This window comes from Dendrobates tinctorius, unplaced genomic scaffold (genome assembly GCF_039654945.1).
Source record: "Dendrobates tinctorius isolate UK_male_01 unplaced genomic scaffold, ASM3965494v1 ptg000019l, whole genome shotgun sequence".
Taxonomy (NCBI): Eukaryota; Metazoa; Chordata; class Amphibia; order Anura; family Dendrobatidae; genus Dendrobates; species Dendrobates tinctorius.
The window spans coordinates 61,394,153-61,420,603 of record NW_027361687.1 but is presented as its reverse complement, the minus strand read 5'-3'; the positions used below and the strand labels follow the sequence as shown (position 1 = coordinate 61,420,603).

Here is a 26,451-nt window from a genome sequence, read left to right as displayed (position 1 = left end):
GTATCAGACAGGAGAGTATTAGATACACAGCTCAGCAGTCAGTATCACACACGAGAGGACTAGATACACGGCTGAGCAGTCAGGATCACAGGATAGGATTAGATGTCCAGCAGACAGTATCACACAGGAGAGGATTAGATACAGGTCTCAGCAGTCAGTATCACAGGATAGGATTAGATACACGGCTCCGCAGTCAGTAGCACACAGGATAGGATTAGATACGCGGCTCAGCAGACAGTATCACACAGGAGAGGATTAGATACACGGCTCAGCAGTCAGTATCACACAGGATAGGATTAGATACAGGGCTCAGCAGTCAGTATCACACAGGATAGGACTAGATACACGGCTCAGCAGTCAGTATCATACAGGAGAGTATTAGATACACAGCGCAGCAGACAGTATCACACAGGAGAGGATTAGATACATGGCTCAGCAGTCAGTATCACACGGGAGAGGATTAGATACACGGCTCAGCAGTCAGTATCACACAGGAGAGGATTAGATGTCCAGCAGATGGCCAAGTGTTTTGCAAGAGCAGGGGCTGTAGCTGGTCGGGTGTTTTGGAAAGAGCAGCTCGGTCTCCACGAGCTCGTCCTGGTTCCTCTCCTGCAGCTGGTATGTGTAGAGTGAGCATCCAAGCACTGTTATGCTGGAACAGTACAGCATCCAGGGCTTGCAATAGAGTAACTGGAGCTAAAAGGAAAGCACAGGGCTCTAATAAAATGGCGCCTGGCCACACCTACAGCTGTGAATTGAGCTGCCCACAGAGGCGTGCCCAGTTCACAGCTGATGCTGCTGCAATGATACAGATAGGGTCGGGAGCCGACTCTTGTCTCTTATGCCCAGGGACTGCCGTAAATGAGCATGGAAAGTGTCGTTCAGCAGCCAGAAAGGTAAGATGGCAGCCCCCAGTGGCTGCATTAATATAGTAAAAAAAAAAAAAAAGAACATACACACCACTGAGTCAAGCTTAGAGGACAATATCTTTTATACTATTTTCTTTTTTACATTAAATTATGAAAAAACACGGCACCTTCCCTTTAAAGAGAATAAAAGACCCACCCCCACTTCCAGTAGAGAGACAAATACCTACTCTCATTTCCAGTAGAGAAACAATGACCCGCCCTATCTTTTTGTAAAGAGACAAAGACCCACCCCATCATTTCCTGTAATTCATCCCAGCAGCTTTGTAGCTTGAGGCAGATTATGCTTAAGTAGTTCTCCCATGAACAAAGTTAATTTTAATCAACAGATCTTAGAATAAAAACAATTTCCACAATTGGATGTGTTTAGAAAAAATGTTCCTCTGCTAAGATAATCTTATCTGCTGGTACTGGTTGTTTCTGACCGTGCAAAAATATGGACTGATCATAACACATCTACTGGGCAGGGGAGGACACATAAGAGTATACAGACAGGACTGTGCGGGATTGCAGCTGATTATTTCTTTGAGGTAAAAGATTGCTTAAAGACAGGCTACTCACAAAGAGAATCAGTTGACATCCTGTGCCGTCCTGTCTTTTGCTTCCTCCCCTGCCCAGGAGCTGTGCTATGATTAGACCATGTTCTTGCACAGTAAAGGGGGTTTTACACATAGCGATATCGCTAGCAATATTTTTGTGCTGCTGCCTTACTGCGTTCACAGCAAATAGTACGCACGCACGGTACTGCACAACTGACAAGCAGCCAGCACCGCTGTCTTGTGTGGTGTCTGGGCTGCGTATTCTTGCCTTAGGCCGGTTTCACATTAGCGCTTTTTCAGCGCACGCACGGCCGGGGGTAGCTCCGCCCCCGAGCCGGCTCTCTGCCCGGCGTGCCCGCCCCTTGCTTGTAGCGCCGCCTACTAGCGGACAGCGGCGCCTGCGATCGGCGCACCCTATCTTTAGCATAGGGTGCGCAGATCGTGCGCAGGCCGTGCGCTAGTTGCGCTTTGACCTGCGCTGCGCACTTTTGACGGTGCGCCGTGCGCGCCAAAATCAAACTTTTTGGGGGTGGGCACGCCGGGCAGAGAGCCGGCTCGGGGGGCGGAGCTACCCCCGGCCGTGCGTGCGCTGAAAAAGCGCTAATGTGAAACCGGCCTTACACCTCAGGGCAGTTTTTTGTGCTGCTGCCGTGCTGCGTTCTCATAATAGCAGCAAATAGTACGCACGCACGGTACTGCACAATTAACACGCAGGCAGCACCGCTGTCTTGTGTGGTGTCTGGGGTGCGTATTCTTGCCTTACACCTCAGGGCAGTTTTTTGTGCTGCTGCCGTGCTGCGTTCTCAATAGCAGCAAATAGTACGCACGCACGGTACTGCACAACTGACACGCAGCCAGCACCGCTGTCTTGTGTGGTGTCTGGGGTGCGTATTCTTGCCTTACACCTCAGGACAGTTTTTTGTGCTGCTGCCGTGCTGCGTTCTCAATAGCAGCAAATAGTACGCGCGGTACTGCACAACTGACGCGCAGGCAGTTGTTGTGTTGTGTTGTGTTGTGGTTGTCTTGTGTGGTGTCTGGGGTGCGTATTCTTGCCTTAGGCCTCTTTCAGACATCCGGCCTGCAGCGGTGACACCGGATGTACATGCGGCCCCTGATGCGGCTTGGAGGACATTTAAAGGAGCCGCAGCACCGGGGGTCGAGAGAGCCAGCCGGAGAGAGATCGGGAGGCGAGAGAGCAGCCAGAGAGACAGCGGGGGACAAGAGAGCAGCCAAAGAGAGAGCGGGGGATGAGAGAGCAGCCGAAGAGAGAGCGGGGGACGAGAGAGCAGCCGAAGAGAGAGCGGGGGACGAGAGAGCAGCCGAAGAGACAGCGGGGGACGAGAGAGCAGCCAGAGAGACAGCGGGGGACGAGAGAGCAGCCAGAGAGACAGAGGGGGACGAGAGAGCCAGCCAAAGAAAGGTATGGAGCGTATGGAGAGAGAGAGAGAGAAGGGGAGGGGGAGAGAGAGAGAGAGATGTGCGCCGGGCACTTGTGGGGTTAAAACTCATAGTGCCCGGGCATGCGCAGTTGAAAAAGCCGGTCCGGCGCTGCAAAAAAACGTTGCAGCCAACGTTTTTTGCAGACGCCGGACGGCGCATGTTTGCCGTATCCGGCAAAACCCGGAGGCGCCGCATGTCCATACGGCATGATGCGGCGATCATTATATTCTATGTGAAAAAACCGGATCCAATTCCGGATCCGGTTTACACAAATTTCGCCGCATCATGCCGGATTTAAAAAAACGGATGTGTGAAAGTAGCCTTACACCTCAGGGCAGTTTTTTGTGCTGCTGCCATGCTGCGTTCTCATAATAACAGCAAATAGTACGCACTGTTATGAATGAGTCACCGAAGGAGGAAAAAACAAAAATACAAGCTAAGTCCAGAAAACCGGAGAGGTTGGTAGCTATCGGATTGCAGACCCCTAATCCTATTCACACAACTAATAGTAGCCGTGGGGAGTTCCTACGGAGCCCTAGACAACTCGTTCACAGCCGGAGAACTAAATAAGCCTAAAGAAAGAAAGAGGAAATCTAAACTGCCCCAGAGCAGACCCCAAAGCAATAGACAGCCCCCAACATGTATTGTCGGTGAAAAGCAGATGAAAACACAAACACAGACAGAAAGACAGGTTGAGCAAACGATGGGGCCCAACTAACTAAATAGGAAAGGACAGAAAAGATGCTGACTGCAATCCGCAAAAATTCTGCCAAAATGATGTCCAACACGTCTGATAGAAAAAAGGCCCTGAAGTCACTAGACTTCAAAATCACTATATCAGCACTCAGGTATATTCTGAAGACTGAGCAAAAGATCAACTTGACCAGAGACAAAAATGGAGCTCAGCCTGAACCAACAAGGGCCAGGCAGAACACAAACACTAAGTAAACAGACACAATCTCATGGAAAAATAAGAGAGCAAAAACTTAACTTTCAGAAGACAGGTACTCAACTGGTTTGCAAGAGCTCAGAGCAGAAAGGATCACCAGCAACCCTGCAGGGCATCAGCTGCCTTATATCCACTCAGTGATTCCGGGTGTCCAATCACGCTCCGCCTGTTCAGATGACAGGTTTTTCCCATCCCAATCAATTTCACTACCTCTGTTCACCAGCAGAGGGAGTTCATCAGATATCAATGGTGAAGGGGAAAATGAACTCACAACAACGCACGTACGGTACTGCACAACTGACACGCAGCCAGCACCGCTGTCTTGTGTGGTGTCTGGGGTGCGTATTCTTGCTTTAAACCTCAGGGCAGTTTTTTGTGCTCCTGCCGCGCTGCGTTCTCAATAGCAGCAAATAGTACGCACGCACGGTACTGCACAACTGACACGCAGCCAGCACTGTTGTCTTGTGTGTATCTGGGGTGCGTATTCTTGCCTTAAACCTCAGGGCAGTTTTTTTGTGCTGCTACCATGCTGCGTTCACATAATCACAGCAAATAGTACACATGCACGGTACTGCACAACTGACACGCAGCCAGCACCGCTGTCTTGTGTGTATCTGGGGTGCGTATTCTTGTCTTACACATCAGGGCAGTTTTTGGTGCTGCTGCCGTGCTGCGTTCTCATAATAGCAGCAAATAGTACGCACGGACGGTACTGCACAACTGACACGCAGCCAGCACCGCTGTCTTGTGTGGTGTCTGGGGTGCGAATTCTTGCCTTAAACCAAAGGGCAGTTTTTTTGTGCTGTTGCCGTGCTGTGTTCACATAATCAAAGCAAATAGTACGCACGCACGGTACTGCACAAATGACACGCAGCCAGCACCGCTGTCTTGTGTGGTGTCTGGGGTGCGTAATCTTGCCTTAAACCTCAGGGCAGTTTTTTGTGCTGCTGCCGTGCTGCGTTCTCATAATAACAGCAAATAGTACACACGCACGGTACTGCACAACTGACACGCAGCCAGCACCGCTGTCTTGTGTGATGTCTGGGGTGCGTATTCTTGCCTTACACCTCAGGGCAGTTTTTTGTGCTGCTGCCGTGCTGCGTTCTCATAATAACAGCAAATAGTACACACGCACGGTACTGCACAACTGATACGCAGCCAGCACCGCTGTCTTGTGTGGTGTCTGGGGTGCGTATTCTTGCCTTAAACCTCAGGGCAGTTTTTTGTGCTCCTGCCGTGCTGCGTTCTCAATAGCAGCAAATAGTACGCACGCACGGTACTGCACAACTGACACGCAGCCAGCACTGTTGCCTTTTGTGTATCTGGGGTGCGTATTCTTGCTTTACACCTCAGGGCAGTTTTTTGTGCTGCTGCCGTGCTGTGTTCACATAATCACAGCAAATATTAAGCACGGACGGTACTGCACAACTGACACGCAGCCAGCACCGCTGTCTTGTGTGGTGTCTGGGGTGCGTATTCTTGCCTTACACCTCAGGGCAGTTTTTTGTGCTGCTGCCGTGCTACGTTCTCATAATAACAGCAAATAGTACGCACGCACGGTACTGCACAACTGACACGCAGCCAGCACCGCTGTCTTGTGTGATGTCTGGGGTGCGTATTCTTGCCTTACACCTCAGGGCAGTTTTTTGTGCTGCTGCCGTGCTGCGTTCTCATAATAACAGCAAATAGTACACACGCACGGTACTGCACAACTGACACGCAGCCAGCACCGCTGTCTTGTGTGGTGTCTGGGGTGCGTATTCTTGCCTTAAACCTCAGGGCAGTTTTTTGTGCTGCTGCCGTGCTGCGTTCTCATAATAACAGCAAATAGTACACACGCATGGTACTGCACAACTGACACGCAGCCAGCACCGCTGTCTTGTGTGGTGTCTGGGGTGCGTATTCTTGCCTTACACCTCAGGGCAGTTTTTTGTGCTGCTGCCGTGCTGCGTTCTCATAATAACAGCAAATAGTACGCACGCACGGTACTGCACAACTGACACGCAGCCAGCACTGTTGCCTTTTGTGTATCTGGGGTGCGTATTCTTGCTTTACACCTCAGGGCAGTTTTTTGTGCTGCTGCCGTGCTGTGTTCACATAATCACAGCAAATATTAAGCACGGACGGTACTGCACAACTGACACGCAGCCAGCACCGCTGTCTTGTGTGGTGTCTGGGGTGCGAATTCTTGCCTTAAACCTCAGGGCAGTTTTTTGTGCTGCTGCCGTGCTGTGTTCACATAATCACAGCGAATAGTACGCACGCACGGTACTGCACAACTGACACGCAGCCAGCACCGCTGTCTTGTGTGGTGTCTGGGGTGCGTATTCTTGCCTTACACCTCAGGGCAGTTTTTTGTGCTGCTGCCGTGCTACGTTCTCATAATAACAGCAAATAGTACGCACGCACGGTACTGCACAACTGACACGCAGCCAGCACCGCTGTCTTGTGTGATGTCTGGGGTGCGTATTCTTGCCTTACACCTCAGGGCAGTTTTTTGTGCTGCTGCCGTGCTGCGTTCTCATAATAACAGCAAATAGTACACACGCACGGTACTGCACAACTGACACGCAGCCAGCACCGCTGTCTTGTGTGGTGTCTGGGGTGCGTATTCTTGCCTTAAACCTCAGGGCAGTTTTTTGTGCTGCTGCCGTGCTGCGTTCTCATAATAACAGCAAATAGTACACACGCATGGTACTGCACAACTGACCCGCAGCCAGCACCGCTGTCTTGTGTGGTGTCTGGGGTGCGTATTCTTGCCTTACACCTCAGGGCAGTTTTTTGTGCTGCTGCCGTGCTGCGTTCTCATAATAACAGCAAATAGTACGCACGCACGGTACTGCACAACTGACACGCAGCCAGCACCGCTGTCTTGTGTGATGTCTGGGGTGCGTATTCTTGCCTTACACCTCAGGGCAGTTTTTTGTGCTGCTGCCGTGCTGCGTTCTCATAATAACAGCAAATAGTACACACGCATGGTACTGCACAACTGACCCGCAGCCAGCACCGCTGTCTTGTGTGGTGTCTGGGGTGCGTATTCTTGCCTTACACCTCAGGGCAGTTTTTTGTGCTGCTGCCGTGCTGCGTTCTCATAATAACAGCAAATAGTACGCACGCACGGTACTGCACAACTGACACGCAGCCAGCACCGCTGTCTTGTGTGATGTCTGGGGTGCGTATTCTTGCCTTACACCTCAGGGCAGTTTTTTGTGCTGCTGCCGTGCTGCGTTCTCATAATAACAGCAAATAGTACACACGCATGGTACTGCACAACTGACCCGCAGCCAGCACCGCTGTCTTGTGTGGTGTCTGGGGTGCGTATTCTTGCCTTACACCTCAGGGCAGTTTTTTGTGCTGCTGCCGTGCTGCGTTCTCATAATAACAGCAAATAGTACACACGCACGGTACTGCACAACTGACACGCAGCCAGCACCGCTGTCTTGTGTGATGTCTGGGGTGCGTATTCTTGCCTTACACCTCAGGGCAGTTTTTTGTGCTGCTGCCGTGCTGCGTTCTCATAATAACAGCAAATAGTACACACGCACGGTACTGCACAACTGATACGCAGCCAGCACCGCTGTCTTGTGTGGTGTCTGGGGTGCGTATTCTTGCCTTAAACCTCAGGGCAGTTTTTTGTGCTCCTGCCGTGCTGCGTTCTCAATAGCAGCAAATAGTACGCACGCACGGTACTGCACAACTGACACGCAGCCACCACTGTTGCCTTTTGTGTATCTGGGGTGCGTATTCTTGCTTTACACCTCAGGGCAGTTTTTTGTGCTGCTGCCTTGCTGTGTTCACATAATCACAGCAAATATTAAGCACGGACGGTACTGCACAACTGACACGCAGCCAGCACCGCTGTCTTGTGTGGTGTCTGGGGTGCGAATTCTTGCCTTAAACCTCAGGGCAGTTTTTTGTGCTGCTGCCGTGCTGTGTTCACATAATCACAGCGAATAGTACGCACGCACGGTACTGCACAACTGACACGCAGCCAGCACCGCTGTCTTGTGTGGTGTCTGGGGTGCGTATTCTTGCTTTACACCTCAGGGCAGTTTTTTGTGCTGCTGCCGTGCTGTGTTCACATAATCACAGCAAATATTAAGCACGGACGGTACTGCACAACTGACACGCAGCCAGCACCGCTGTCTTGTGTGGTGTCTGGGGTGCGAATTCTTGCCTTAAACCTCAGGGCAGTTTTTTGTGCTGCTGCCGTGCTGTGTTCACATAATCACAGCGAATAGTACGCACGCACGGTACTGCACAACTGACACGCAGCCAGCACCGCTGTCTTGTGTGATGTCTGGGGTGCGTATTCTTGCCTTACACCTCAGGGCAGTTTTTTGTGCTGCTGCCGTGCTGCGTTCTCATAATAACAGCAAATAGTACACACGCACGGTACTGCACAACTGACACGCAGCCAGCACCGCTGTCTTGTGTGGTGTCTGGGGTGCGTATTCTTGCCTTAAACCTCAGGGCAGTTTTTTGTGCTCCTGCCGTGCTGCGTTCTCAATAGCAGCAAATAGTACGCACACACGGTACTGCACAACTGACACGCAGCCAGCACTGTTGTCTTTTGTGTATCTGGGGTGCGTATTCTTGCTTTACACCTCAGGGCAGTTTTTTGTGCTGCTGCCGTGCTGTGTTCACATAATCACAGCAAATATTACGCACGGACGGTACTGCACAACTGACACGCAGCCAGCACCGCTGTCTTGTGTGGTGCGAAATCTTGCCTTAAACCTCAGGGCAGTTTTTTTGTGCTGCTGCCGTGCTGTGTTCACATAATCACAGCAAATAGAACGCACGCACGGTACTGCACAACTGACACGCAGCCAGCACCGCTGTCTTGTGTGGTGTCTGGGGTGCGTATTTTTGCCTTACACCTCAGGGCAGTTTTTTGTGCTCCTGCCGTGCTGCGTTCTCAATAGCAGCAAATAGTACACACGCACGGTACTGCACAACTGACACGCAGCCAGCACCGCTGTCTTGTGTGGTGTCTGGGCTGCGTATTCTTGTCTTACACATCAGGGCAGTTTTTTGTGCTGCTGCCGTGCTGCATTCACAGAGAATAGCACGCACGGTACTGCACAACTGACACGCAGCCAGCACCGCTGTCTTGTGTGGTGTCTGGGGTGCGTATTCTTGCCTTAAACCTCAGGGCAGTTTTTTGTGCTCCTGCCGTGCTGCGTTCTCAATAGCAGCAAATAGTACGCACACACGGTACTGCACAACTGACACGCAGCCAGCACCGCTGTCTTGTGTGGTGTCTGGGGTGCGTATTCTTGCCTTAAACCTCAGGGCAGTTTTTTGTGCTGCTGCCGTGCTGCGTTCTCATAATAACAGCAAATAGTACGCACGCACGGTACTGCACAACTGACACGCAGCCAGCACCGCTGTCTTGTGTGGTGTCTGGGGTGCGTATTCTTGCCTTAAACCTCAGGGCAGTTTTTTGTGCTCCTGCCGTGCTGCGTTCTCAATAGCAGCAAATAGTACGCACACACGGTACTGCACAACTGACACGCAGCCAGCACTGTTGTCTTTTGTGTATCTGGGGTGCGTATTCTTGCTTTACACCTCAGGGCAGTTTTTTGTGCTGCTGCCGTGCTGTGTTCACATAATCACAGCAAATATTACGCACGCACGGTACTGCACAACTGACACGCAGCCAGCACCGCTGTCTTGTGTGGTGTCTGGGGTGCGTATTTTTGCCTTACACCTCAGGGCAGTTTTTTGTGCTGCTGCCGTGCTGCGTTCTCATAATAACAGCAAATAGTACGCACGCACGGTACTGCACAACTGACACGCAGCCAGCACCGCTGTCTTGTGTGGTGTCTGGGGTGCGTATTCTTGCCTTAAACCTCAGGGCAGTTTTTTGTGCTCCTGCCGTGCTGCGTTCTCAATAGCAGCAAATAGTACGCACACACGGTACTGCACAACTGACACGCAGCCAGCACTGTTGTCTTTTGTGTATCTGGGGTGCGTATTCTTGCTTTACACCTCAGGGCAGTTTTTTGTGCTGCTGCCGTGCTGTGTTCACATAATCACAGCAAATATTACGCACGGACGGTACTGCACAACTGACACGCAGCCAGCACCGCTGTCTTGTGTGGTGCGAAATCTTGCCTTAAACCTCAGGGCAGTTTTTTTGTGCTGCTGCCGTGCTGTGTTCACATAATCACAGCAAATAGAACGCACGCACGGTACTGCACAACTGACACGCAGCCAGCACCGCTGTCTTGTGTGGTGTCTGGGGTGCGTATTTTTGCCTTACACCTCAGGGCAGTTTTTTGTGCTGCTGCCGTGCTGCGTTCTCATAATAACAGCAAATAGTACACACGCACGGTACTGCACAACTGACACGCAGCCAGCACCGCTGTCTTGTGTGGTGTCTGGGGTGCCTATTCTTGCCTTAAACCTCAGGGCAGTTTTTTGTGCTCCTGCCGTGCTGCGTTCTCAATAGCAGCAAATAGTACACACGCACGGTACTGCACAACTGACACGCAGCCAGCACCGCTGTCTTGTGTGGTGTCTGGGCTGCGTATTCTTGTCTTACACATCAGGGCAGTTTTTTGTGCTGCTGCCGTGCTGCATTCACAGAGAATAGCACGCACGGTACTGCACAACTGACACGCAGCCAGCACCGCTGTCTTGTGTGGTGTCTGGGGTGCCTATTCTTGCCTTAAACCTCAGGGCAGTTTTTTTGTGCTGCTGCCGTGCTGCGTTCTCATAATAACAGCAAATAGTACACACGCACGGTACTGCACAACTGACACGCAGCCAGCACCGCTGTCTTGTGTGGTGTCTGGGGTGCCTATTCTTGCCTTAAACCTCAGGGCAGTTTTTTGTGCTCCTGCCGTGCTGCGTTCTCAATAGCAGCAAATAGTACGCACGCATGGTACTGCACAACTGACACGCAGCCAGCACCGCTGTCTTGTGTGGTGTCTGGTGTGCGTATTCTTGCCTTACACCTCAGGGCAGTTTTTTGTGCTGCTGCCGTGCTGCGTTCACATAATCACAGCAAATAGTACGCACGCACGGTACTGCACAACTGACACGCAGCCAGCACCGCTGTCTTGTGTGGTGTCTGGGGTGCGTATTCTTGCCTTAAACCTCAGGGCAGTTTTTTGTGCTCCTGCCGTGCTGCGTTCTCAATAGCAGCAAATAGTACACACGCACGGTACTGCACAACTGACACGCAGCCAGCACCGCTGTCTTGTGTGGTGTCTGGTGTGCGTATTTTTGCCTTAAACCTCAGGGCAGTTTTTTGTGCTGCTGCCGTGCTGCGTTCACATAATCACAGCCAATAGTTCGCACGCACGGTACTGCACAACTGACACGCAGCCAGCACCGCTGTCTTGTGTGGTGTCTGGTGTGCGTATTCTTGCCTTAAACCTCAGGGCAGTTTTTTGTGCTGCTGCCGTGCTGCGTTCTCATAATAGCAGCAAATAGTACGCACGCACGGTACTGCACAACTGACACGCAGCCAGCACTGTTGTCTTGTGTGTATCTGGGGTGCGTATTCTTGCCTTACACCTCAGGGCAGTTTTTTGTGCTGCTGCCGTGCTGTGTTCACATAATCACAGAAAATAGTACACAGGCACGGTACTGCACAACTGACACGCAGCCAGCACCGCTGTCTTGTGTGTATGTGGGGTGCGTATTCTTGCCTTACACCTCAGGGCAGTTTTTTGTGCTGCTGCCGTGCTGCATTCACATAATCACAGCAAATAGTACACACGCACGGTACTGCACAACTGACACGCAGCCAGCACCGCTGTCTTGTGTGGTGTCTGGGCTGCGTATTCTTGCCTTACACCTCAGGGAAGTTTTTTGTGCTGCTGCCGAGCTGCGTTCACATAATCACAGCGAATAGGACGCACGCACGGTACTGCACAACTGACACGCAGCCAGCACCGCTGTCTTGTGTCGTGTCTGGTTTGCATATTCTTGCCTTACACATCAGGGCAGTTTTTTTTGCTGCTGCCGTGCTGCGTTCACATAATAACAGCAAATAGTACGCACGCACGGTACTGCACAACTGACACGCAGGCAGCACCGCTGTCTCGTGTCGTGTCTGGGCTGCGTATTCTTGTCTTACACCTCAGGGCAGTTTTTTGTGCTACTGCCGTGCTGCGTTCTCATAATAGCAGCAAATAGTACGCACGCACGGTACTGCACAACTGACACGCAGCCAGCACTGTTGTCTTGTGTGTATCTGGTGTGCGTATTCTTGCCTTACACATCAGGGCAGTTTTTTTTGCTGCTGCCGTGCTGCGTTCTCATAATAACAGCAAATAGTACGCACGCACGGTACTGCACAACTGACACGCAGCCAGCACCGCTGTCTTGTGTGGTGTCTGGAGTGCGTATTCTTGCCTTACACATCAGGGCAGTTTTTTTTGCTGCTGCCGTGCTGTGTTCACATAATCACAGCAAATAGTACGCACGCACGGTACTGCACAACTGACACGCAGCCAGCACCGCTGTCTTGTGTGGTGTCTGGAGTGCGTATTCTTGCCTTACACATCAGGGCAGTTTTTTTTGCTGCTGCCGTGCTGCGTTCTCATAATAACAGCAAATAGTACGCACGCACGGTACTGCAAAACTGACACGCAGCCAGCACCGCTGTCTTGTGTCGTGTCTGGGCAGCGTATTCTTGCCTTACACATCAGGGCAGTTTTTTTTGCTGCTGCCGTGCTGCGTTCACATAATAACAGCAAATAGTACGCACGCACGGTACTGCACAACTGACCCGCAGCCAGCACCGCTGTCTTGTGTCGTGTCTGGGCAGCGTATTCTTGCCTTACACATCAGGGCAGTTTTTTGTGCTGCTGCCGAGCTCCATTCACATAATCACAGCGAATAGTACGCACGCACGGTACTGCACAACTGACACGCAGCCAGCACCGCTGTCTTGTGTCGTGTCTGGGCAGCGTATTCTTGCCTTACACATCAGGGCAGTTTTTTTTGCTGCTGCCGTGCTGCGTTCACATAATAACAGCAAATAGTACGCACGCACGGTACTGCACAACTGACACGCAGCCAGCACCGCTGTCTTGTGTGGTGTCTGGGGTGCGTATTCTTGCCTTAAACCTCAGGGCAGATTTTTGTGCTGCTGCCGTGCTGCGTTCACATAATGACAGCAAATAGTACGCACGCACGGTACTGCACAACTGACATGCAGCCAGCACCGCTGTCTTGTGTGGTGTCTGGGGTGCGTATTCTTGCCTTAAACCTCAGGGCAGATTTTTGTGCTGCTGTCGTGCTGCGTTCACATAATGACAGCAAATAGTACGCACGCACGGTACTGCACAACTGACACGCAGCCAGCACCGCTGTCTTGTGTGGTGTCTGGGGTGCGAATTCTTGCCTTAAACCTCAGGGCAGTTTTTTTGTGCTGTTGCCGTGCTGTGTTCACATAATCACAGCAAATAGTACGCACGCACGGTACTGCACAACTGACACGCAGCCAGCACCGCTGTCTTGTGTGGTGTCTGGGGTGCGTATTCTTGCCTTACACCTCAGGGCAGTTTTTTGTGCTGCTGCCGTGCTGCGTTCACATAATAACAGCAAATAGTACGCACGCACGGTACTGCACAACTGACACGCAGCCAGCACCGCTGTCTTGTGTGGTGTCTGGGGTGCGTATTCTTGCCTTACACATCAGGGCAGTTTTTTGTGCTGCTGCCGTGCTGCGTTCACATAATGACAGCAAATAGTACGAACGCACGGTACTGCACAACTGACACGCAGCCAGCACCGCTGTCTTGTGTGGTGTCTGGGGTGCGTAATCTTGCCTTAAACCTCAGGGCAGTTTTTTGTGCTGCTGCCGTGCTGCGTTCTCAATAGCAGCAAATAGTACGCACGCATAGTACTGCACAACTGACACGCAGCCAGCACTGTTGTCTTTTGTGTATCTGGGGTGCGTATTCTTGCCTTACACTTCAGGGCAGTTTTTTGTGCTGCTGCCGTGCTGCGTTCACATAATCACAGCAAATAGTACGCACGCACGGTACTACACAACTGACACGCAGCCAGCACCGCTGTCTTGTGTGGTGTCTGGGGTGCGTATTCTTGCCTTAAACCTCAGGGCAGATTTTTGTGCTGCTGCCGTGCTGCGTTCACATAATCACAGCAAATAGTACGCACGCACGGTACTGCACAACTGACACGCAGCCAGCACCGCTGTCTTGTGTGGTGTCTGGGGTGCGTATTCTTGCCTTAAACCTCAGGGCAGTTTTTTGTGCTCCTGCCGTGCTGCGTTCTCAATAGCAGCAAATAGTACGCACGCACGGTACTACACAACTGACACGCAGCCAGCACCGCTTTCTTGTGTGGTTTCTGGGCAGTGTATTCTTGCCTTACACATCAGGGCAGTTTTTTTTGCTGCTGCCGTCCTGCGTTCACATAATAACAGCAAATTGTACGCACGCACGGTACTGCACAACTGACACGCAGCCAGCACCGCTGTCTTGTGTCGTGTCTGGACAGCGTATTCTTGCCTTACACATCAGGGCAGTTTTTTTTGCTGCTGCCGTGCTGCGTTCACATAATAACAGCAAATAGTACGCACGCACGGTACTGCACAACTGACACGCAGGCAGCACCGCTGTCTTGTGTCGTGTCTGGGGTGCGTATTCTTGCCTTAAACCTCAGGGCAGATTTTTGTGCTGCTGCCGTGCTGCGTTGACATAATCACAGCAAATAGTACGCACGCACGGTACTGCACAACTGACACGCAGCCAGCACCGCTGTCTTGTGTGGTGTCTGGGGTGCCTATTCTTGCCTTAAACCTCAGGGCAGTTTTTTTGTGCTGCTGCCGTGCTGCGTTCTCATAATAACAGCAAATAGTACACACGCACGGTACTGCACAACTGACACGCAGCCAGCACCGCTGTCTTGTGTGGTGTCTGGTGTGCGTATTCTTGCCTTACACCTCAGGGCAGTTTTTTGTGCTGCTGCCGTGCTGCATTCACAGAGAATAGCACACACGGTACTGCACATCTGACTCGCAGCCAGCACCGCTGTCTTGTGTGGTGTCTGGTGTGCATATTCTTGCCTTAAACCTCAGGGCAGTTTTTGTGTGCTGCTACCATGCTGCGTTCACATAATCACAGCAAATAGTACGCACGCACGGTACTGCACAACTGACACGCAGCCAGCACCGCTGTCTTGTGTGGTGTCTGGGGTGCGTATTCTTGCCTTAAACCTCAAGGCAGTTTTTTGTGCTGCTACCATGCTGCGTTCTCATAATCACAGCAAATAGTACGCACGCACGGTACTGCACAACTGACACGCAGCCAGCACCGCTGTCTTGTGTGTATCTGGGGTGCGTATTCTTGTCTTACACATCAGGGCAGTTTTTTGTGCTGATGCCGTGCTGCGTTCTCATAATAACAGCGAATAGTACGCACGCACGGTACTGCACAACTGACACGCAGCCAGCACCGCTGTCTTGTGTGGTGTCTGGGGTGCGTATTCTTGCCTTACACCTCAGGGCAGTTTTTTGTGCTGCTGCCGTGCTACGTTCTCATAATAACAGCAAATAGTACGCATGCATGGTACTGCACAACTGACACGCAGCCAGCACCGCTGTCTTGTGTGGTGTCTGGGGTGCGTATTCTTGCCTTAAACCTCAGGGCAGTTTTTTGTGCTCCTGCCGTGCTGCGTTCTCAATAGCAGCAAATAGTACGCACGCACGGTACTGCACAACTGACACGCAGCCAGCACTGTTGTCTTGTGTGTATCTGGGGTGCGTATTCTTGCCTTACACCTCAGGGCAGTTTTTTGTGCTGCTGCCGTGCTGTGTTCACATAATCACAGCAAATAGTACGCACGCACGGTACTGCACAACTGACACGCAGCCAGCACCGCTGTCTTGTGTGTATCTGGAGTGCGTATTCTTGCCTTACACATCAGGGCAGTTTTTTGTGCTGCTGCCGTGCTGTGTTCACATAATCACAGCAAATAGTACGCGCGCACTGTACTGCACATCTGACACGCAGCCAGCACCGCTGTCTTGTGAGGTGTCTGGGCTGCGTATTCTTGTCTTACAAATCAGGGCAGTTTTTTGTGCTGCTGCCGTGCTGCGTTCTCATAATAGCAGCAAATAGTACGCACGCACGGTACTGCACAACTGACACGCAGCCAGCACCGTTGTCTTGTGTGGTGTCTGGTGTGCGTATTCTTGCCTTAAACCTCAGGGCAGTTTTTGTGTGCTGCTACCATGGTGCGTTCACATAATCACAGCAAATAGTACGCACGCACGGTACTGCACAACTGACACGCAGCCAGCACCGCTGTCTTGTGTGGTGTCTGGGGTGCGTATTCTTGCCTTAAACCTCAGGGCAGTTTTTGTGTGCTGCTACCATGGTGCGTTCACATAATCACAGCAAATAGTACGCACGCACGGTACTGCACAACTGACACGCAGCCAGCACCGCTGTCTTGTGTGGTGTCTGGGGTGCGTATTCTTGCCTTACACCTCAGGGCAGTTTTTTGTGCTGCTGCTGTGCTGCATTCACAGAGAATAGCACACACGGTACTGCACAACTGACACGCAGCCAGCACCGCTGTCTTGTGTGGTGTCTGGTGTGCGTATTCTTGCCTTAAACCTCAGGGCAGTTTTTGTGTGCTGCTACCATGGTGCGTTCACATAATCACAGCAAATAGTACGCACGCACGGTACTGCACAACTGACACGCAGCCAGCACCGCTGTCTTGTGTGGTGTCTGGGGTGCGTATTCTTGCCTTACACCTCAGGGCAGTTTTTTGTGCTGCTGCTGTGCTGCATTCACAGAGAATAGCACACACGGTACTGCACAACTGACACGCAGCCAGCACCGCTGTCTTGTGTGGTGTCTGGTGTGCGTATTCTTGCCTTAAACCTCAGGGCAGTTTTTGTGTGCTGCTACCATGGTGCGTTCACATAATCACAGCAAATAGTACGCACGCACGGTACTGCACAACTGACACGCAGCCAGCACCGCTGTCTTGTGTGGTGTCTGGGGTGCGTATTCTTGCCTTAAACCTCAGGGCAGTTTTTGTGTGCTGCTACCATGGTGCGTTCACATAATCACAGCAAATAGTACGCACGCACGGTACTGCACAACTGACACGCAGCCAGCACCGCTGTCTTGTGTGGTGTCTGGGGTGCGTATTCTTGCCTTACACCTCAGGGCAGTTTTTTGTGCTGCTGCTGTGCTGCATTCACAGAGAATAGCACACACGGTACTGCACAACTGACACGCAGCCAGCACCGCTGTCTTGTGTGGTGTCTGGTGTGCGTATTCTTGCCTTAAACCTCAGGGCAGTTTTTGTGTGCTGCTACCATGGTGCGTTCACATAATCACAGCAAATAGTACGCACGCACGGTACTGCACAACTGACACGCAGCCAGCACCGCTGTCTTGTGTGGTGTCTGGGGTGCGTATTCTTGCCTTAAACCTCAGGGCAGTTTTTGTGTGCTGCTACCATGGTGCGTTCACATAATCACAGCAAATAGTACGCACGCACGGTACTGCACAACTGACACGCAGCCAGCACCGCTGTCTTGTGTGGTGTCTGGGGTGCGTATTCTTGCCTTACACCTCAGGGCAGTTTTTTGTGCTGCTGCTGTGCTGCATTCACAGAGAATAGCACACACGGTACTGCACAACTGACACGCAGCCAGCACCGCTGTCTTGTGTGGTGTCTGGTGTGCGTATTCTTGCCTTAAACCTCAGGGCAGTTTTTGTGTGCTGCTACCATGGTGCGTTCACATAATCACAGCAAATAGTACGCACGCACGGTACTGCACAACTGACACGCAGCCAGCACCGCTGTCTTGTGTGGTGTCTGGGGTGCGTATTCTTGCCTTACACATCAGGGCAGTTTTTTGTGCTGCTGCCGTGCTGTGTTCACATAATCACAGCAAATAGTACGCGCGCACTGTACTGCACATCTGACACGCAGCCAGCACCGCTGTCTTGTGAGGTGTCTGGGCTGCGTATTCTTGTCTTACAAATCAGGGCAGTTTTTTGTGCTGCTGCCGTGCTGCGTTCTCATAATAGCAGCAAATAGTACGCACGCACGGTACTGCACAACTGACACGCAGCCAGCACCGTTGTCTTGTGTGGTGTCTGGTGTGCGTATTCTTGCCTTAAACCTCAGGGCAGTTTTTGTGTGCTGCTACCATGGTGCGTTCACATAATCACAGCAAATAGTACGCACGCACGGTACTGCACAACTGACACGCAGCCAGCACCGCTGTCTTGTGTGGTGTCTGGGGTGCGTATTCTTGCCTTAAACCTCAGGGCAGTTTTTGTGTGCTGCTACCATGGTGCGTTCACATAATCACAGCAAATAGTACGCACGCACGGTACTGCACAACTGACACGCAGCCAGCACCGCTGTCTTGTGTGGTGTCTGGGGTGCGTATTCTTGTCTTACACATCAGGGCAGTTTTTTGTGCTGCTGCCGTGCTGCGTTCTCATAATAGCAGCAAATAGTATGCATGCACGGTACTGAACAACTGACACGCAGCCAGCACCGCTGTCTTGTGTGGTGTCTGGGGAGCGAATTCTTGCCTTAAACCTCAGGGCAGTTTTTTTGTGCTGTTGCCGTGCTGTGTTCACATAATCACAGCAAATAGTACGCACGCACGGTACTGCACAACTGACACGCAGCCAGCACCGCTGTCTTGTGTGGTGTCTGAGCTGTGTATTCTTGCCTTACACATCAGGGCAGTTTTTTGTGCTGCTGCCGTGCTGCGTTCACATAATGACAGCAAATAGTACGAACGCACGGTACTGCACAACTGACACGCAGCCAGCACCGCTGTCTTGTGTGGTGTCTGGGGTGCGTATTCTTGCCTTAAACCTCAGGGCAGTTTTTTGTGCTCCTGCCGTGCTGCATTCTCAATAGCAGCAAATAGTACGCACGCATGGTACTGCACAACTGACACGCAGCCAGCACTGTTGTCTTTTGTGTATCTGGGGTGCGTATTCTTGCCTTACACTTCAGGGCAGTTTTTTGTGCTGCTGCCGTGCTGCGTTCACATAATCACAGCAAATAGTACGCACGCACGGTACTACACAACTGACACGCAGCCAGCACCGCTGTCTTGTGTGGTGTCTGGGCAGTGTATTCTTGCCTTACACATCAGGGCAGTTTTTTTTGCTGCTGCCGTCCTGCGTTCACATAATAACAGCAAATAGTACGCACGCACGGTACTGCACAACTGACACGCAGCCAGCACCGCTGTCTTGTGTCGTGTCTGGACAGCGTATTCTTGCCTTACACATCAGGGCAGTTTTTTTTGCTGCTGCCGTGCTGCGTTCACATAATAACAGCAAATAGTACGCACGCACGGTACTGCACAACTGACACGCAGGCAGCACCGCTGTCTTGTGTCGTGTCTGGGGTGCGTATTCTTGCCTTACACCTCAGGGCAGTTTTTTGTGCTGCTGCCGTGCTGTGTTCACATAATCACAGCAAATAGTACGCACGCACGGTACTGCACAACTGACACGCAGCCAGCACCGCTGTCTTGTGTGGTGTCTGGGCTGCGTATTCTTGTCTTACACATCAGGGCAGTTTTTTGTGCTGCTGCCGTGCTGTGTTCACATAATCACAGCAAATAGTACGCACGCACGGTACTGCACAACTGACACGCAGCCAGCACCGCTGTCTTGTGAGGTGTCTGGGCTGCGTATTCTTGTCTTACAAATCAGGGCAGTTTTTTGTGCTGCTGCCGTGCTGCGTTCTCATAATAGCAGCAAATAGTACGCACGCACGGTACTGCACAACTGACACGCAGCCAGCACCGCTGTCTTGTGAGGTGTCTGGGCTGCGTATTCTTGCCTTACACCTCAGGGCAGTTTTTTGTGCTGCTGCCGTGCTGCATTCACAGAGAATAGCACACACGGTACTGCACAACTGACACGCAGCCAGCACCGCTGTCTTGTGTGGTGTCTGGTGTGCGTATTCTTGCCTTAAACCTCAGGGCAGTTTTTGTGTGCTGCTACCATGGTGCGTTCACATAATCACAGCAAATAGTACGCACGCACGGTACTGCACAACTGACACGCAGCCAGCACCGCTGTCTTGTGTGGTGTCTGGGGTGCGTATTCTTGTCTTACACATCAGGGCAGTTTTTTGTGCTGCTGCCGTGCTGCGTTCTCATAATAGCAGCAAATAGTACGCACGCACGGTACTGCACAAATGACACGCAGCCAGCACCGCTGCCTTGTGTGGTGTCTGGGCTGCGTATTCTTGCCTTACACCTCAGGGCTGTTTTTTTGTGCTGTTGCCGTGCTGCGTTCACATAATAACAGCGAATAGTACGCACGCACGGTACTGCACAACTGACACGCAGCCAGCACCGCTGTCTTGTGTCGTGTCTGGGCTGCGTATTCTTGCCTTACACATCAGGGCAGTTTTTTGTGCTGCTGCCGTGCTGCGTTCACATAATGACAGCAAATAGTACGAACGCACGGTACTGCACAACTGACACGCAGCCAGCACCGCTGTCTTGTGTGGTGTCTGGAGTGCGTATTCTTGCCTTACACATCAGGGCAGTCTTTTTTGCTGCTGCCGTGCTGCGTTCACATAATAACAGCAAATAGTACGCACGCACGGTACTGCACAACTGACACGCAGGCAGCACCGCTGTCTTGTGTCGTGTCTGGGGTGCGTATTCTTGCCTTAAACCTCATGGCAGATTTTTGTGCTGCTGCCGTGCTGCGTTCACATAATCACAGCAAATAGTACGCACGCACGGTACTGCACAACTGACACGCAGCCAGCACCGCTGTCTTGTGTGGTGTCTGGGGTGCGTATTCTTGCCTTAAACCTCAGGGCAGTTTTTTTGTGCTGCTGCCGTGCTGCGTTCTCATAATAACAGCAAATAGTACGCACGCATGGTACTGCACAACTGACACGCAGCCAGCACCGCTGTCTTGTGTGGTGTCTGGGGTGCGTATTCTTGCCTTAAACCTCAAGGCAGTTTTTTGTGCTGCTACCGTGCTGCGTTCTCATAATCACAGCAAATAGTACGCACGCACGGTACTGCACAACTGACACGCAGCCAGCACCGCTGTCTTGTGTGGTGTCTGGGGTGCGTATTCTTGTCTTACACATCAGGGCAGTTTTTTGTGCTGCTGCCGTGCTGCGTTCTCATAATAACAGCAAATAGTACGCACACACGGTACTGCACAACTGACACGCAGCCAGCACCGCTGTCTTGTGTGGTGTCTGGGCTGCGTATTCTTGTCTTACACCTCAGGGCAGTTTTTTGTGCTCCTGCCGTGCTGCGTTCTCAATAGCAGCAAATAGTACGCACGCATGGTACTGCACAACTGACACGCAGCCAGCACCGCTGTCTTGTGTGGTGTCTGGGGTGCGTATTCTTGCCTTAAACCTCAGGGCAGTTTTTTGTGCTCCTGCCGTGCTGCGTTCTCAATAGCAGCAAATAGTACGCACGCATGGTACTGCACAACTGACACGCAGCCAGCACTGTTGTCTTTTGTGTATCTGGGGTGCGTATTCTTGCCTTACACTTCAGGGCAGTTTTTTGTGCTGCTGCCGTGCTGCGTTCACATAATCACAGCAAATAGTACGCACGCACGGTACTACACAACTGACACGCAGCCAGCACCGCTGTCTTGTGTGGTGTCTGGGCAGTGTATTCTTGCCTTACACATCAGGGCAGTTTTTTTTGCTGCTGCCGTCCTGCGTTCACATAATAACAGCAAATAGTACGCACGCACGGTACTGCACAACTGACACGCAGCCAGCACCGCTGTCTTGTGTCGTGTCTGGACAGCGTATTCTTGCCTTACACATCAGGGCAGTTTTTTTTGCTGCTGCCGTGCTGCGTTCACATAATAACAGCAAATAGTACGCACGCACGGTACTGCACAACTGACACGCAGGCAGCACCGCTGTCTTGTGTCGTGTCTGGGGTGCGTATTCTTGCCTTACACCTCAGGGCAGTTTTTTGTGCTGCTGCCGTGCTGTGTTCACATAATCACAGCAAATAGTACGCACGCACGGTACTGCACAACTGACACGCAGCCAGCACCGCTGTCTTGTGTGGTGTCTGGGCTGCGTATTCTTGTCTTACACATCAGGGCAGTTTTTTGTGCTGCTGCCGTGCTGTGTTCACATAATCACAGCAAATAGTACGCGCGCACTGTACTGCACATCTGACACGCAGCCAGCACCGCTGTCTTGTGAGGTGTCTGGGCTGCGTATTCTTGTCTTACAAATCAGGGCAGTTTTTTGTGCTGCTGCCGTGCTGCGTTCTCATAATAGCAGCAAATAGTACGCACGCACGGTACTGCACAACTGACACGCAGCCAGCACCGCTGTCTTGTGAGGTGTCTGGGCTGCGTATTCTTGCCTTACACCTCAGGGCAGTTTTTTGTGCTGCTGCCGTGCTGCATTCACAGAGAATAGCACACACGGTACTGCACAACTGACACGCAGCCAGCACCGCTGTCTTGTGTGGTGTCTGGTGTGCGTATTCTTGCCTTAAACCTCAGGGCAGTTTTTGTGTGCTGCTACCATGGTGCGTTCACATAATCACAGCAAATAGTACGCACGCACGGTACTGCACAACTGACACGCAGCCAGCACCGCTGTCTTGTGTGGTGTCTGGGGTGCGTATTCTTGTCTTACACATCAGGGCAGTTTTTTGTGCTGCTGCCGTGCTGCGTTCACATAATGACAGCAAATAGTACGAACGCACGGTACTGCACAACTGACACGCAGCCAGCACCGCTGTCTTGTGTCGTGTCTGGAGTGCGTATTCTTGCCTTACACATCAGGGCAGTCTTTTTTGCTGCTGCCGTGCTGCGTTCTCATAATAACAGCAAATAGTACGCACGCACGGTACTGCACAACTGACCCGCAGCCAGCACCGCTGTCTTGTGTGGTGTCTGGGGTGCATATTCTTGCCTTAAACCTCAGGGCAGTTTTTGTGTGCTGCTACCATGGTGCGTTCTCATAATAGCAGCAAATAGTACGCATGCACGGTACTGCACAACTGACACGCAGCCAGCACCGCTGTCTTGTGTGGTGTCTGGGGTGCGTATTCTTGTCTTACAAATCAGGGCAGTTTTTTGTGCTGCTGCCGTGCTGTGTTCACATAATCACAGCAAATAGTACGCACGCACGGTACTGCACATCTGACACGCAGCCAGCACCGCTGTCTTGTGTGGTGTCTGGGGTGCGTATTCTTGCCTTAAACCTCAGGGCAGTTTTTTTGTGCTGCTACCATGCTGCGTTCTCATAATAGCAGCAAATAGTACGCATGCACGGTACTGCACAACTGACACGCAGCCAGCACCGCTGTCTTGTGTGGTGTCTGGTGTGCGTATTCTTGCCTTAAACCTCAGGGCAGTTTTTTTGTGCTGCTACCATGCTGCGTTCTCATAATAGCAGCAAATAGTACGCATGCACGGTACTGCACAACTGACACGCAGCCAGCACCGCTGTCTTGTGTGGTGTCTGGGGTGCGTATTCTTGTCTTACACATCAGGGCAGTTTTTTGTGCTGCTGCCGTGCTGCGTTCTCATAATAACAGCAAATAGTACGCACGCACGGTACTGCACAAATGACACGCAGCCAGCACCGCTGTCTTGTGTGGTGTCTGGGGTGTGTATTCTTGCCTTACACCTCAGGGCAGTTTTTTTGTGCTGTTGCCGTGCTGCGTTCACATAATAACAGCGAATAGTACGCACGCACGGTACTGCACAACTGACACGCAGCCAGCACCGCTGTCTTGTGTGGTGTCTGGGGTGCGTATTCTTGCCTTACACCTCAGGGCAGTTTTTTGTGCTGCTGCCGTGCTGTGTTCACATAATCACAGCAAATAGTACGCACGCACGGTACTGCACAACTGACACGCAGCCAGCACCGCTGTCTTGTGTCGTGTCTGGGCTGCGTATTCTTGCCTTACACATCAGGGCAGTTTTTTGTGCTGCTGCCGTGCTGCGTTCACATAATGACAGCAAATAGTACGAACGCACGGTACTGCACAACTGACACGCAGCCAGCACCGCTTTCTTGTGTGGTGTCTGGAGTGCGTATTCTTGCCTTACACATCAGGGCAGTTTTTTTTGCTGCTGCCGTGCTGCGTTCACATAATAACAGCAAATAGTACGCACGCACGGTACTGCACAACTGACACGCAGCCAGCACCGCTGTCTTGTGTGGTGTCTGGGGTGTGTATTCTTGCCTTACACCTCAGGGCAGTTTTTTTGTGCTGTTGCCGTGCTGCGTTCACATAATAACAGCGAATAGTACGCACGCACGGTACTGAACAACTGACACGCAGCCAGCACCGCTGTCTTGTGTCGTGTCTGGGCTGCGTATTCTTGCCTTACACATCAGGGCAGTTTTTTGTGCTGCTGCCGTGCTGCGTTCACATAATGACAGCAAATAGTACGAACGCACGGTACTGCACAACTGACACGCAGCCAGCACCGCTGTCTTGTGTGGTGTCTGGGGTGCGTATTCTTGCCTTACACCTCAGGGCAGTTTTTTGTACTGCTGCCGTGCTGTGTTCACATAATCACAGCAAATAGTACGCACGCACGGTATTGCACAACTGACACGCAGCCAGCACCGCTGTCTTGTGTGGTGTCTGGAGTGCGTATTCTTGCCTTACACATCAGGGCAGTTTTTTTTGCTGCTGCCGTGCTGCGTTCACATAATCACAGCAAATAGTACGCACGCACGGTACTGCACAACTGACACGCAGCCAGCACCGCTGTCTTGTGTGGTGTCTGGGCTGCGTATTCTTGCCTTACACCTCAGGGCAGTTTTTTGTGCTGCTGCCGTGCTGCGTTCTCATAATAACAGCAAATAGTACGCACGCAGGGTACTGTGTTATGATGAGTCACCGAAGGAGGAAAAAACAAAATACCAGCTAAGTCCAGAAAAACCAGAGAGGTTGGCAGCTATCGGATTGCAGACCCCTGAACCTATCCACAACAACTAGCAGTAGCCGTGGGGGGTTCCTACGGTGCCCTAGACCCCTCGATCACAGCCGGAGAACTATATAGCCTAAAAACAGAAAGGGGAAAAACTAAACTGCCCCAGAGCAGACCCCAAAGCAATAGGCAGCCCCCAACATATAATGACGGTGAAGCAAGATGAAAACACTAACACAGATAGAAAGATAGGTTGAGCAAATGATGGGGCCCAAGCTAACTACATAGGACAGAATAGGAAAGCTGCTGTCTGCCATCCGCAAAAACCCTATCAAAATGAGCCAACCGACTGATAGGAAAAACAGGCCCTGAAGTCGCTAGGCTTCAAAAGACTATATCAGCACTCAGGTATATTCTGAAGACAGAGCAAAATATCAACAGATCAGAGACAAAAATGGAGTTCAGCTCACCCCCGGCCGGGAATGGCAGAACTCCCAAAAAACAAGACAAAAACAAAACTGAAGAGTACAAAGAAGAGCAGAAAACTTAGCTTTGAGATGCAGTAATCCGACTGGTCTCCTTGAATCCAGCAGGAAAATCACCAGCCAGGAAGAAGGGCGTTGGCAGCCTTATATCCAGTCCTCAATTCCAGCCACCCAGTCATCATCTGGCTGCCCATGTGTTTGGTAATCAGCCTCACTACCTTCCTTCACCAGAGGAGGGAGTTCATCAGACCTCAATGGTGAAGGGAAAAATGAACTCACAACAGTACCTCCCCCTTGAGGAGGGGTCACCGAACCCTCATCCATGCCACCAGGGCGATCCGGGTGAGCCCGATGAAAGGCACGTACCAATCTTTTGGCATGAATATCAGAGGCAGAGACCCAGGAATTATCCTCCTGACCATAACCCTTCCACTTAACCAAATACTGGAGTCTCCGTCTAGCCAGACGGGAATCCAGTATCTTCTCTACCTCATATTCCATGTTACCTTCAACCAATATAGGGTCAGGAGGTGCCACCACAGGAACTACTGGTTCAACAAACCTCTTCAACAAGGACTTATGAAACACATTATGAATTTTAAATGTGACAGGAAGAGCCAACCGAAAAGAGACCGGATTAATAATCTCCAAAATCTTGTAAGGTCCAATAAATCTAGGCTTAAACTTAGGAGAAGCCACCTTCATAGCGATATTTTTTGATGACAACCAAACCATATCACCCACCTTAAACTGGGGACCAACGGTCCTACGCCGGTTGGAAAACAGCTGGGCCTTTTCCTGGGAGAGAGACAACTTATCCACTACTTGGTCCCAGATCTGGTGCATTCTCTCCACCACAGTGTCAACACCTGGGCAGGCAGAAGGCTCCACCTGCCCTGAAGAAAATCGAGGGTGAAAACCAAAGTTACAAAAAAAAGGTGACATCAAAGTGGCAGAACTAGCTCTATTATTTAAAGCAAATTCGGCCAAGGGCAAAAATGAAACCCAATCATCCTGATCGGCAGAAATAAAACATCTCAAATACGACTCCAAAGTCTGGTTTGTTCTCTCCGTCTGCCCATTGGTCTGAGGGTGAAACGCAGAGGAGAAGGACAACTGAATTCCCAGCTTGGAACAGAGAGTCCTCCAAAATCTAGACACAAACTGAACTCCTCGGTCAGATACAATGTT

General features: G+C 51.5%; 1 protein-coding gene across 1 annotated transcript in view; it reads left to right on the top strand.

Moving 5' to 3' along the window:
• The first annotated feature begins 718 nt into the window (after positions 1–718).
• The window catches only part of LOC141082995 (signaling lymphocytic activation molecule-like), a 358,176-nt gene continuing 332,443 nt past the window's right edge, over positions 719–26,451 (top strand). Inside the window, exon 1 of the mRNA XM_073567113.1 lies at positions 719–896. The gene's annotated coding sequence lies outside the window, so the exon portion shown is untranslated. The remainder of the gene's footprint in view (positions 897–26,451) is intronic.